Source organism: Bos indicus, chromosome X (assembly GCF_029378745.1).
Source record: "Bos indicus isolate NIAB-ARS_2022 breed Sahiwal x Tharparkar chromosome X, NIAB-ARS_B.indTharparkar_mat_pri_1.0, whole genome shotgun sequence".
NCBI lineage: Eukaryota > Metazoa > Chordata > Mammalia > Artiodactyla > Bovidae > Bos > Bos indicus.
Window position 1 is genome coordinate 49,925,083 of NC_091789.1, and position 12,402 is coordinate 49,937,484.

Consider the following 12,402-nt stretch of genomic DNA (forward strand, 5'->3'; position numbering starts at 1 on the left):
AGACAAAGAAACCAAAGAAGAGGAGAATGAATCTTTGAAAGCTGTTTTATCTTTGATTGTTTCAGTTAATATTCAAATCTTATTTTACAGAAAGGCAATTTTAGGCTACTGATAACATTTGGAAGCCTCATATTCAATCAAAACACACATTCCATTCAGTTCTAGAAACTTTAGAGTTATGGTAATCCAATTCAGTTTTAAGGAAAGTCGTGGCCATTGACTGATATTCTAAATTGCCTTTAGTCAAGTCAGTCCATTTAGTTAGAAATGTGCTTAAGGAAAGACTATGATATTTAAACAGAAAATCACTCAGAGTCCCTGTATGGGGACTCAAAATATTTAGATAACTGGGATCCCATTTCTCAGATATTTTTCTCTAAAATGAAAGAATAACTTTTAAACAACTTAAACACAAACAGCTTCCAGCTCAAACAACTCAGCCTGAGCATCTCAAATATCTCTAACACCTTACAATTCAAACATCTTAAACAGTTTATATCTCTCAAACAGCTTGCAGGCCTGATACCAGGTAGTTCTAAGAGAACAGCTTGGTCCCAGAGGAGCCAAGCTGAAGGATTCTCAGCTCAGTTCCTATAGAACAGCCACTATTCTAACGGAATGGACTGAAGGCTGAACTGGCATAGTTCCAATGAATCAGCCTCTGCTCCCAAAGGCATGGGCCAAAGGCTAGTCAATTCCTGGAGGAACAGTTCCTATTCCAAAATGAATGGGCTGAAGGCTGAACCAGTTTCAGTTGGAACAGTCTGATTTCAAATAAGACTGAAGTGCCAAATAAGTACTTGCATATAGAAAAAGGCCTTAAACAGAAAGGATGAAATCTTAAAACAGATACTGAATAGAATGTAGGATCTTAAAAATGCAAAGAGGGCAGAAGCTTGGATCCAGGAGAAAGACATATGTTCAAATTCTGGAGTTGGCAAGAAAATCAATGAGGAAAAATAGGCTTAATGTGGATACTACACCTGTTTACTTGGCCTTCCCTGGTGGCTCAGATGGTTAAGAATCAACCTGTAATGTGGGAGACCTGGGTTCAATCCATGGCTTTCCAAGGGCATGACAACCCACTCCAGTGTTCTTGCCTGGAGAATTCCCGTGGACAGAGTAGCCTGGTAGGCTACAGTCCATGGGGTCACAAAGAGTCAGACAGGACTGAGTGACTAAGCACAGCACACCTGTTTACTTATCAGCTTTGGATTTGTTGGGGGTCTTCTCTTGATTCCTATATAAGCCACCAAAATATTGACCTGAAATAAATAGATTGTCGATTATTTCTCCAGCAAAAATGGGATTATTCAAGATTGGCAAATAATTGTAATTCATAGTCTACAGGTATAATCAAATAAGATAGGGGATCCCCAGAAACAATGACTGTTATCAGGCAAAAGAAGTAACAATAGCAAAGATGATATGTCAATTGTAAAGATTCCCAGTTCTGTTTCAATAGTAATGATTAGCCTGAACTGTTCAACTACTAGATCAACTGGAACCTAAGGGATGATGGTGTTGACTTTTTCTGACTCTTGTGACTTCAATCAACTAAGGCTTAGATCATCAACCATCCAGCCTCTTTATGAATATGCATGTACCCTTAGCTTCAAACTTTCTCAATATTGCTGTTTGGAGAGATGCTGCTTTGAGAAAAATTCTCAGTGTTCTCCTTCCTTGCTGCAAGTAATAATCTTTCTTTCGTCTGAGCTTTAGCTTGATTATCTCTTTTGTATTGACACCAGCTAAGAGGCAGATTCAGTTTTGGGGTAATACAAACATGGCAGGCCATGTGTAAGTCCCCAAACAGGAAGGGAAGGGGAATGCTTTTACAGAGGAAAAAGAAGTTGGGATGGCTTTAGTAAACAGATTCTATTAGTATCTGTTTTAAGATTTCATCCTTTCTGTTGCCAGGAAAAAGGAAGAGTCTTTCTTGTTACTATTGGGCTCTTTTATCATCACAGAGCATGAGCACTCCACCTTCTGATCTCTTGACTCTATGTAATTGAAGTTTCTATGTATTATTTTTTTACATTAGTATTTCACCTTGTTTTATTTAAACCAATTGTTGACTTAAAGTGAAACATTTCTAGTGATATTTGATCTGCTAGAGTTTCACTTTTAGGCCCATAGTTGCCAGTTATCTAGCATACAACAACATATGAATTAAGAAAAAGCTTGAGGATGAACTGGGAGACTACTCAGCCTTCAGCTTCCTTAAAGTTGAGTGATTACTGACTATGTAATTGTCAGTGTTGTCAGAAAGGACAATTTTTGACTGAAGTCCAATATAGTTTGCACTGTATCTTAAGGTTTATGATCTTGGCTATTGGTGGGCATGGAGTTGTGCTCATGTGCTCACTCAGTATTCTGTGATGGTGCTAATATTGATTTAATAAATATGAGTGTGAACTGTATTAGCCACTCAGTCATGTCTGACTCTTTGCAACCCCATGGACAACCCCATGTCCATGGGATTCTCCAGGCAAGAATACTGGAGTGGGTTGCAATGCCCTCCTCCAGGGGATCTTTCTGACCCATGGGTAAAACCCAGGTCTTCTCCAATTCAGTCAGATTCTTTACCATCTGAGACACAAAGGAAGCCCAAGTAACCTATTCCCTGACCGGGAAATGAATGAACCCAGGCCACAGCAGTGAGAGTGCTGAATCCTAACCACTAGACCAGTAGGGAAGGTTTAGGTTTCATGATGCTAAATTGCTTCAATTGTATCCAACTCTTTGTGACACCATGGACTGTACCTGATCAGGCTCCTCTGCCCATGGGATTCTCCAGGCAAGAGTAGTGGAGTGGGTTGCCGTGCCCTCCCTCAGGGGATCTTCCCAACCCAGGGATTGAACCCAGTTCCGTTATATCTCCTGCATTGGCAGGCAGGTTTTTTTTTTTTTTTTTTTTTTTTTTTACCACAAGTGCCACCAGTTAGTATAGGTCTTAATAAATGTCAAACAAAAGAGAATGATAAAAGTCATGCTGGGAAAACAAAATGAATATACTTGCACTACAGAGATATATTTTTCTGTCTGTTGCTTGAACAAGCATAAGGGGTGGTGGTGATGAGTCAACAATTTAGCACTAGAAAGCAAATTCCAGTCACATTGAGGATACAGCAATTTGACAAAATGGTAAAACTATTTAAGGACATTGCCATGAAATATGTTAATGTGAAAATCAAATTTCCCTTTTTTTATTTACTAATTTTTGATCCTGGGCTAATATTGAAACTCACATTAAAGAGAGTATTATTTTTAAGACATAGCTTTTAAGCTTCTGCTTCATGTTTGAAAGGGATCCATAAATGAGATTTTACCTGAGTATTCTAAGCAAAGCTGCTTGAAATTGAATAGCTTTTGCAAGAAGTCATTCCCACATAGATAGCTAAACATTAAGAATTAAGAATTTCCAATTTTTATTTGTAGAGTTGTAACAAATATCTTTATGAAAGAACAAGTGATTGGTTCAAGCTAATGAGGCTGATTAGTTTTTGGAAGAATTACTGACCACACTAAATACTAGTCAATATAATAACTAGTGATTATTGATATGTCTTGTACTGAGAAATGTGAGTATGCTATTTTGGTGTCTGAAAATAATAACACAACTAAATTTTAAAGTATTTTTTAAAGTTATTGCTACAGAATCAACAAACATAGAGGAATCATTATGTAGTAGGACCAAAGCTATGAAAAGTTAAGAAACTAGGAGACATGAGATAGAACAAAAATCTATCAGTTAAAAATAACCTTAATAGCATTATTCCCTTAAGTGTGTTTCAAGACAACTATCTCTCAGAATCTTGATCTATAATTGTTTTGTTGTTGTTGTTGTCGTTAGTCAGTCAGTCATGTCCGACTCTTTGCGACCCATGAACTGTAGCCCGTCAGGCTCTTCTGTCCATTGGATTCTCCAGGCAAGAATACTGCAGTGTGTTGTCATTTCCTTCTCAAGGGGATCTTCCCACCCAGGGATCAAACTGGGGTCTCCCACATTGCAGGCAGGCTATATACCATCTGAGCCATCAGGAAAGCCCCAATTATGTTTTCTAACCTTAAATTCATGTTTTTAGTCTTATGAGAAATCAATTGCCTCTTTTTGACAACTGCTGTATTTGCATCCATGCCATTAAAGTCATACTGTTTTCCAACTGCACAACTTAGTGACCTCCAGTTTGGGTGCTGAATGTTATGTCTATGAGAGTCTGATAGATTCCAAGTGACAAATGAAATCACTGAGTAGAATTGGCAACTGCAAAATGGACACAATTACATTAGTTGTGAAATTCCAGAGATGAAACTTTGCTAGGCTGGGCTGAAGTTCCTTCAGTGCCAAACCTGCTAGTTTTTGATAACCAACTTATATTTGGAATGATTTCTCATAAAGAGCTTTTCCAGATAAAATTTTTATCAACTCTGAAAGATGAAACATCCTTTCCCTGAATCTTGAGGAAGCTCAAAAGAAAAAAAAAAAAAAGGGAAAAAAGACCTAGGCAATTAACATTTGCCATCTTTAGACATATCTTTTTACTCTCCCTGAACCCACTGACCTGGAGGAGGTCATATATTTTGCTCAACTCTGGTTCTAGAAGATGATTCAAAAAGAAATTTTATAATATTAGTAGCACTCTAATTTTACAATCTAACATTATCCACTGCATAAGTACAGCCATCAGCAACATTGAATTAGCTGCCACATATATGTTAAGGGAAAATTAACAGTTAAAAATCCATATAGAAAAAGCATGGGAGATTAGAAATAATCCCTGAAAGTAGAAAAAATGTTATTGTGATTTAAAATGTTTTTTGATCATGGCAAAGAGTTTTACTTATTTGATGCTATTATTGAAATGAAAATGATACACTATTTTATAGTAAAGTTGGTTTTCCCATTTTCATCCTTGATTTATAACTCCAATTTTACATTCAGTTGTTAACAATATTACAAAGTCAGTGCAAATCTTCAGAGATAATGAAAAATAAATGATGTTACAAAGTCTAGTCAAAATTAACACTAGACCATTAAGATGTCAAGTTACAAAGGGTTAGTTTCATCAGATATACCATTTTGTAGTACAGTATTTGGCAACTACAGGAGAAATAAATTATTCAGACTCTCTGTTTCTTTTAGGATTCTACTGAACAACTTGTGCAAGCAGTTTCTGTCTCCTGCTCTGCCAGAGCATGGAAAATAATGCAAGCTTTATTCTTGTAGACTCTGAAGGAATGTCTATGATGATTTTAATGTCTCTCTTTTAAAATTTCAGTATATTTTAATAACGCAGTGAATCATCAGTGTCATTGAAAGTTTTCATTACTCATTGTATCAAGCTGAAATGCTCCATTACTCATTACACCAGGTTCAAATAAGGTATAAATCCTTGGCAATATAATGCTTATTTATTAAAATGTTTTTATCTTGTCTGGTACTTCAATATGTGTGTTTCATAAGAGATATTATTTTAGTAACAATTTCTCATAAAATTAGAAGAGTTATCTGAAACATTTGAGACAATTTAGCAGAATATTGATCTTCTAAAATTGCTATGCTAATAATACTCTTATAAGTAAATACAGTGAAGCCTCATTGCAGCATTCCTGAAATGATGTGTAATCCACCACTTCTGGTCCTTTAAAAAATGCACTTCTTAACATCAATGTTACCTTGACATTTATAATTCTGCCATGTTGCAACTTCTTTATCTGATGAAAATTAATTTCAAATGTTTTTCTGTTGAATCAGTTCAAAATGAAGGGACATATTCTACAACACAGCAATCCAATCTATTGGCTGTCTGTCTGGCTAATTCTAGCTTGAGACTTGGATGAGAGTAATTACTATGATGTATCAGCAGGATCTTTTAAAATAGAAATATAGTCAATTTACAATATTGTGTTAGTTTCAGGCATACAGCAAAGTGATTCAATTATATATGTGTGTGTTAATATATATTAATAATGCATTAATAATATATATATATTTCAGATTATTTTCCATTATAGGTTATTACAAGATATTAAATATATTTCCCTACCTTATACAGTAAATCTTTGTTGCTTATTTATTTTGTGTATAGTACTTTGTATCTGTTAATCCCATACTTCTAATTTATACCTACTCTTCCTCTCTTTCCCTTTTGGTAACAGTAAGTTTGCTTTCTATGTCTATGAGTCTGTTTCTGTTTTTTTATAGGTTCATTTCTATCATTTTTAAGATTCTACATATAAGTGATATAATATGATATTTGTCTTGACTTACTTCATTTAGTATAATCTTCTCTAGGTCCATCCATGTTTCTGGTAATAGCAATATTTCACTCTTTTTCACCTATTGGCAGGAACTTTTATCTTCACCATAAAAAAACCAAAATGTTATGCTGGCATATTGTTTCCTCAAAGCCTAGAAAGTAAATGAGAGTGACAAAGTAAAAATTTTCCGAGTTGTTGTGAAGTAGTTTTTTTAAAAATATCAAATTGTTTTGAGGTGAGCCTCAGAATCTAAATTGATAGGGAGATGTGCTTTTATCAAGCAGCAAGCAATAAGAACAGTATACTTTTCAAGTATATAAAGCAAATGAAAAAAACAACTCCTAGAAAACCTCCAATTTCTTAAAGGACCTGGTTGGCAGATAGATTTCTAATGAGAGATTAAGTTAAACAGAAATAGAAAAGGGAAAGGTTTAGGATACCTTTCAAAGACTGGTGACACCAGTCTTAAGTACTTAGGTTGTTGCAGATATTACTTCAGTTAATTGGTATTATGTTTAAGGCTTTTTGTTAGAAAAATAAAGGTAAGGGTAAAGAAAAATGTTAAGAGAAAGAAATTAGTATTTAATGAATGACAGAAAAATTTATGAGCTAAAAAATTGTATGTTCATCTTACAGGTAAGGAAACTGAAGCTCAGGAAGTTTAAGTAATTCATTCAACGTAACACTAAGTGGCAACATAAAGATTCTAATACATATATCTGAGTCTTTGACCCACACAAAATTGTGGTGCTTGGATACATGGAGGGAAGCTATGAAGAACTACAAAGGAAATGTAGTCTTTCACTAAGAAAATAAATATGTAAATTTTGAAAATCATCCGCTTAAATGGCATCAGACATGTAATTTCTATTGTTTTCTTCCATTGTTAATCAAGTGCTCAGCATCACATATGCACAATCATGTTTTCTTTGAGAATGTTATAATTTACTAACAAAGATATCAACACTATGATGAAAAAGTAGATGAGGAAAACATATTCTTCAAAGGCATTGAGACAGTGTTTAGATATAAAGAAGAAATTACTTATATGAAATATATATTAAGCAGGATACGAAAGTGGGTCATCTAGTCCCTCTATGTGGAGGCAATAGTAAATGGCAGAGTCCTCCACATATAAAAAACTTTATTTATCACCACCTGCTTGCTATCTTTGATTCAGTCATGAGAAGCCTTTTAACTAACACCTTAGATCTCCTTAAAAGCAAAAAAAAAAAACAAAAAAAAAACAAAGCAAAAAACTAGACGTACCACTTTCCTTCTGAACATTAAGTTGACTGGATGTAAGGTCCAGAACTGCTGTAACCATTTCAATATCAGCCTGAGAATGTAACCAGCACCACCCAGATGAGAGTAGAGGTAAAAGTATTCAGAAAATGTGGAGTTGGAGCTTCTGATCACAACTGCTCCTAAAGACTGCTCTGTCTCTGAACTTCTAGTTATTTGAACCAATTTATTCCCTGTATTATTTAGGGAAAGTACACCTATTTAAAAAAAAAGAAATCTATACTTACTGAGGAAAGTATTTTCATCATGTAGCATTTTATAGATAGTAGTTAGTAACTTCGGAGAAGGCAATGGCACCCCACTCCAGTACTCTTGCCTGGGAAATCCCATGGGTGGAGGAGCCTGGTAGGCTGCAGTCCATGGGGTTGCTGAGAGTCGGACACGACTGAATGACTTAGCAGCAGCAGCAGCAGATAGTAATTTAAATGAGCTCCAGGCAGAAGGTAAAACATAATCTGATTAAAAAAAAAAAAAAATTAGCCAATCACCATTTTACTAGAAAACCTGTTCTAAATTTCCTATTTCTTCCAAAAGCAAATGAATAAAAAGAAAACATTTTTTAGTGCCAAATTTTGAGTAGATGATAATAGGATGTCCAAATAACAGCAAAATTATTTTCTTAAATCTTATTGAAATAAGCTCCATTAGGATGGTAAAATTCTGTAGTTTCACAGCTGATGCAATGATAGCAAAACAATATCCATCTACATTACCAGAATCATAAACAGATAGTGCTCAGGCTTTCTGAAAATATTAACATAAGTGAAATGAGCATTTGTGCTATCTCATTGCACAAGCGTTCTTAATTTGTTCAAGAACAAAGAGTAATTTCCAATCATATTTTTGAAATTGTACAAGTACATAAACTACAACAAAAATATAGAGATTATTACAATTCTGAATATATTCCTGGTTAATCAATCTCATTCAAAAGTATAAATTCAAAGAACTGTTGAAGGGATCCACTTTACCCCAAATAGAAATATAAGTGCACTTTGTACTTTGGTGCCTTAATTCTTTTAGCATACTATCATTTCTTCTCTATTCTCCATGTTAAAGCAGAAATGTTATTATTTAAGTTTTAGTTAAAAACACTGATGAACAGAGGCATTTGTGTAAAGGCCCACAGCTAATTACACAGCTGGAGTAATGAGTCAAGTTTATCTGACCCCCAAACTACTGCACCACAGTTGCTATCCAAACTCCAAAGAATCCATTTTCTTTTCTGATAAGATACTAAAGAAGGAAGAAACAAAAGAAAAGAAAGAAGAAATGAAACAAAGAGGATGAAAGGAAAAAAGAGAGAGGGGAGCAGAGGAAAGCAACTGGTTCCCATTTGGGAATGTAGTAGAGATAATCCTATTTAAGCAGGTCTATGTACAGAGTTGTATTGATAGTTACTGATTATTGATAATTACAGATATATCTGCTAGAGTGTAGGTAGAACTAATAGGAAATAAGACAAAGTTCAGTTGACACAGGGAGCCCTGAGAGAGCTTTGGTGCTCTTCCATGACTTCCACTAGAGCCCACCCACCAAGACACCAGAAATATACATAGTCTGAGTAAAATAGTATGTATGATATGCAGATACAGCTTCCTAGCCTCAGCCCTTCCCCCTGCTGATTCTTATGAGGAGTTTGCCACTTTAACTTCCTCTCATATAGAAATTTTAGGGTTTCAATGACTGAGACATAGTGTTTTCTTTCAAAGGTCTTATAGCCCAGTGGGGGAAAATAAGAGAAATACACAAATGATGCATAGTGCAAGTAGAGAAAAGTGTTCTGTAACATAGTAAGGCCTGAATGCAATTGGAGTTCATAGGTAAATGGATAAGCAAGGATTAGGAAATACCCAGCCAAGAAATAGCTACTTGGTTTAATGTTTCTCTTGACAATGTTTCTCTGGTAATGTATCTCTTGGTTTAATGTTTCCAGGATTAATTATCCCCCAGACTAGAGTCACAAGAGCAAAAGATTGCTTTGTATCTGCCACAGACATTAAAAAAGGGACAGGTAGAATGCCTGCCCAGGTATTGACCATATTTGACATAGCTCAACCTGGTTGAGTTATCCTTTGACACTGAATGATTATTCATGCAGAGTATTTTTCTGCATGGCACCCAAAGATTACTTCTGAACTTTAGTATGGTTTGCATCACCTTTGTAGTTTTGATCAAGGTTTTCTTCAGGTTGCCTCTAAAAGTAGCCCTTTAGATTTACCAATTTAGGTCATTGAAATGGCTTTAAAAGGCAGGTACAAACAACTGTAGGGAAGAAGTCAATTTGAGATGGACTTTGGTGGATGAATAATATTTCTCTGTGGCACAAAGGAGAGAAAGCTCAGCATTGACTAGTATTTCTCATGAAGAGAGGGAGAGAAAAATCAGTACGATCAAAGGCAAATGAAAGGACAGCATAAGTCATTTTCAAAAAGTCAGAATTCTGGTTTCATTGGGCATAAGTTGAATATAGAGGAAGCACAGCATATGAAGTTTGGTGCCATATCATAGACAACTTTAACTGCCAGAGTCAGTGATTAATACCTTGTTGGCTGGCAATAGAAAGGTTGTGAAATTCTTTGAGCGTGGTGGTGATTCATCAGAGTTGTCTTAAAGAAGATCCTTCTAATAGTATATGTAGCATTCAATGGCATGGAGAGGAAATAAGTGGTGAGAGATCAATTAGAAAATTTTTAAAGTAGCCGCAAATGAAAAACAATGAGAGCATTAACCAGAATGTTGGCAGTGACAATAGCTAGGAGGAGACAAATGCAAGAGATATTGAGGCAGTAGAAGCAAGAGCACTTGGAAACAGACTACATGTAAAAGGTCAGGGAGAGAAAGTAGTCTAGGGTGACAAGTGCTCAAGCCCTGAGTGACTGGGAAAGAGGCTGAAGTATTCATAGAAAAAGCAAAGTCAAGAAGAGCAGTTTAAGAAGGATGTATATGGAAAGGAAAGAAATGGAAAGGGAAAGAAAATAAAGGAAAACAATAGAATGGGAAAGACTAGAGATCTCTTCAAGAAAATTAGAGGTAACAAAGGAACATTTCATGCAAAGATGGGCTCAATAAAGGACAGAAATGGTACGGACTTAACAGAAAGAGAAGATATTAAGAAGAGGTGGCAAGAATACACAGAAGAACCATGCAAAAAAGATATTCATGATTCAGGTAATCACGATGGTGTGATCACTCACCTAGAGCCAGACATTGTAGAATGTGAAGTCAAGTGGGCCTTAGGAAGCATCAAAACAAACAAAGCTAATGGAGATGATGGAATTCCAGTTGAGCTATTTCAAATCCTAAAAGATGATGCTGTGAAAGTGCTGCACTCAATATGCCAACAAATTTAGAAAACTCAGCAGTGGCCACAGGACTGGAAAACATCAGTTTTCATTCCAATTCCAAAGAAAGGCAATGCCAAAGAATGCTCAGACTACCACACAATTGCACTCATCTCACATGCTAGTAAAAACAATGCTCAAAATTCTCCAAACCAGGCTTCAACAGTATGTGAACCATGAACTTCCAGATGTGCAAGCTGGTTTTGGAAAAGGCAGAGGAACCAGAGATCAAATTGCCAACATCCACTGGATCATCAGAAAAGCAAGAGAATTCCAGAAAAACATCTATTTCTGCTTTATTGACTATGCCAAAACCTTTGACTGTGTGGATCACAATAAACTGGAAAATTCTGAAAGAGATGGGAATACCAGACCACCTGACCTGACTCTGGAGACACCTGTATGCAGACCAGGAAGCAACAGTCAGAAATGGACATGGAAAAACAGACAGTTTCCAAATTGGAAAAGGAGTACATCAAGGCTGTATATTGTCACCCTGCTTATTTAACTTATATGTAGAGTACATCATGAGAAATGCTGGGCTGGAAGAAGCACAAGCTGGAATCAAGATTGCCAGGAGAAATATCAATAACCTCAGATATGCAGATGACACCACCCTTATGGCAGAAGGTGAAGAAGAACTAAAGAGCTTCTTGATGAAAGTGAAAGAGGAGAGTGAAAAAGTTGGCTTAAAGCTCAACATTCAGAAAACTAAGATCATGGCATCCGGTCCCATCACTTCATGGCAAATAGATGGGGAAACAGTGGAAACAGTTGCAGGCTTTATTTTTTGGGGCTCCAAAAGCAGTGCAGATTGTGATTGCAGCCATGAAATTAAAAGACGCTCACTCCTTAGAAGGAAAGTTATGACCAATCTAGACAGCATATGATAAAGCAGAGAGATTACTTTGCCAACAAAAGTCCCTCTAGTCAAGGCCATGGTTTTTCCAGAAGTCATGTATGAATGTGAGAGTTGGACTATAAAGAAAGCTGAGTGCTGAAGAATTGATGCTTTTAAACTGCGGTGTTGGAGAATACTATTGAGAGTCCTTTGGACTGCAAGGAGATCCAACCAGTCCATCCTAAGGGATATCAGTCCTGAATGTTCATTGGAAGGATTGATTTTGAAGTTGAAACTCTGATACTTTGGCCACCTGATGCGAAGAGCTGACTCATTTGAAAAGACCCTGATGCTGGGAAAGATTGAAGGCAGGAGGAGAAGGGGACGACAGAGGATGAGATGGTTGGATGACATCATCAACTCAATGGACACGAGTTTGAGTAAGCTCTGGAAGTTGGTGATGGACAAGGAAGCCTGGCATGCTGCAGTCCATGGGGTAGCAAAGAGTTGGACATGACTGAGAGACTGAACTGAACTGATATGGAAACGACAAGTTGGAAATGTAAATCTGCATTTGGCCACATGGATCTGAAGTTTAGGCAATACTTGAGGGTTATTATTTAAGAGTTCACTGGAAAGAAGTGACAG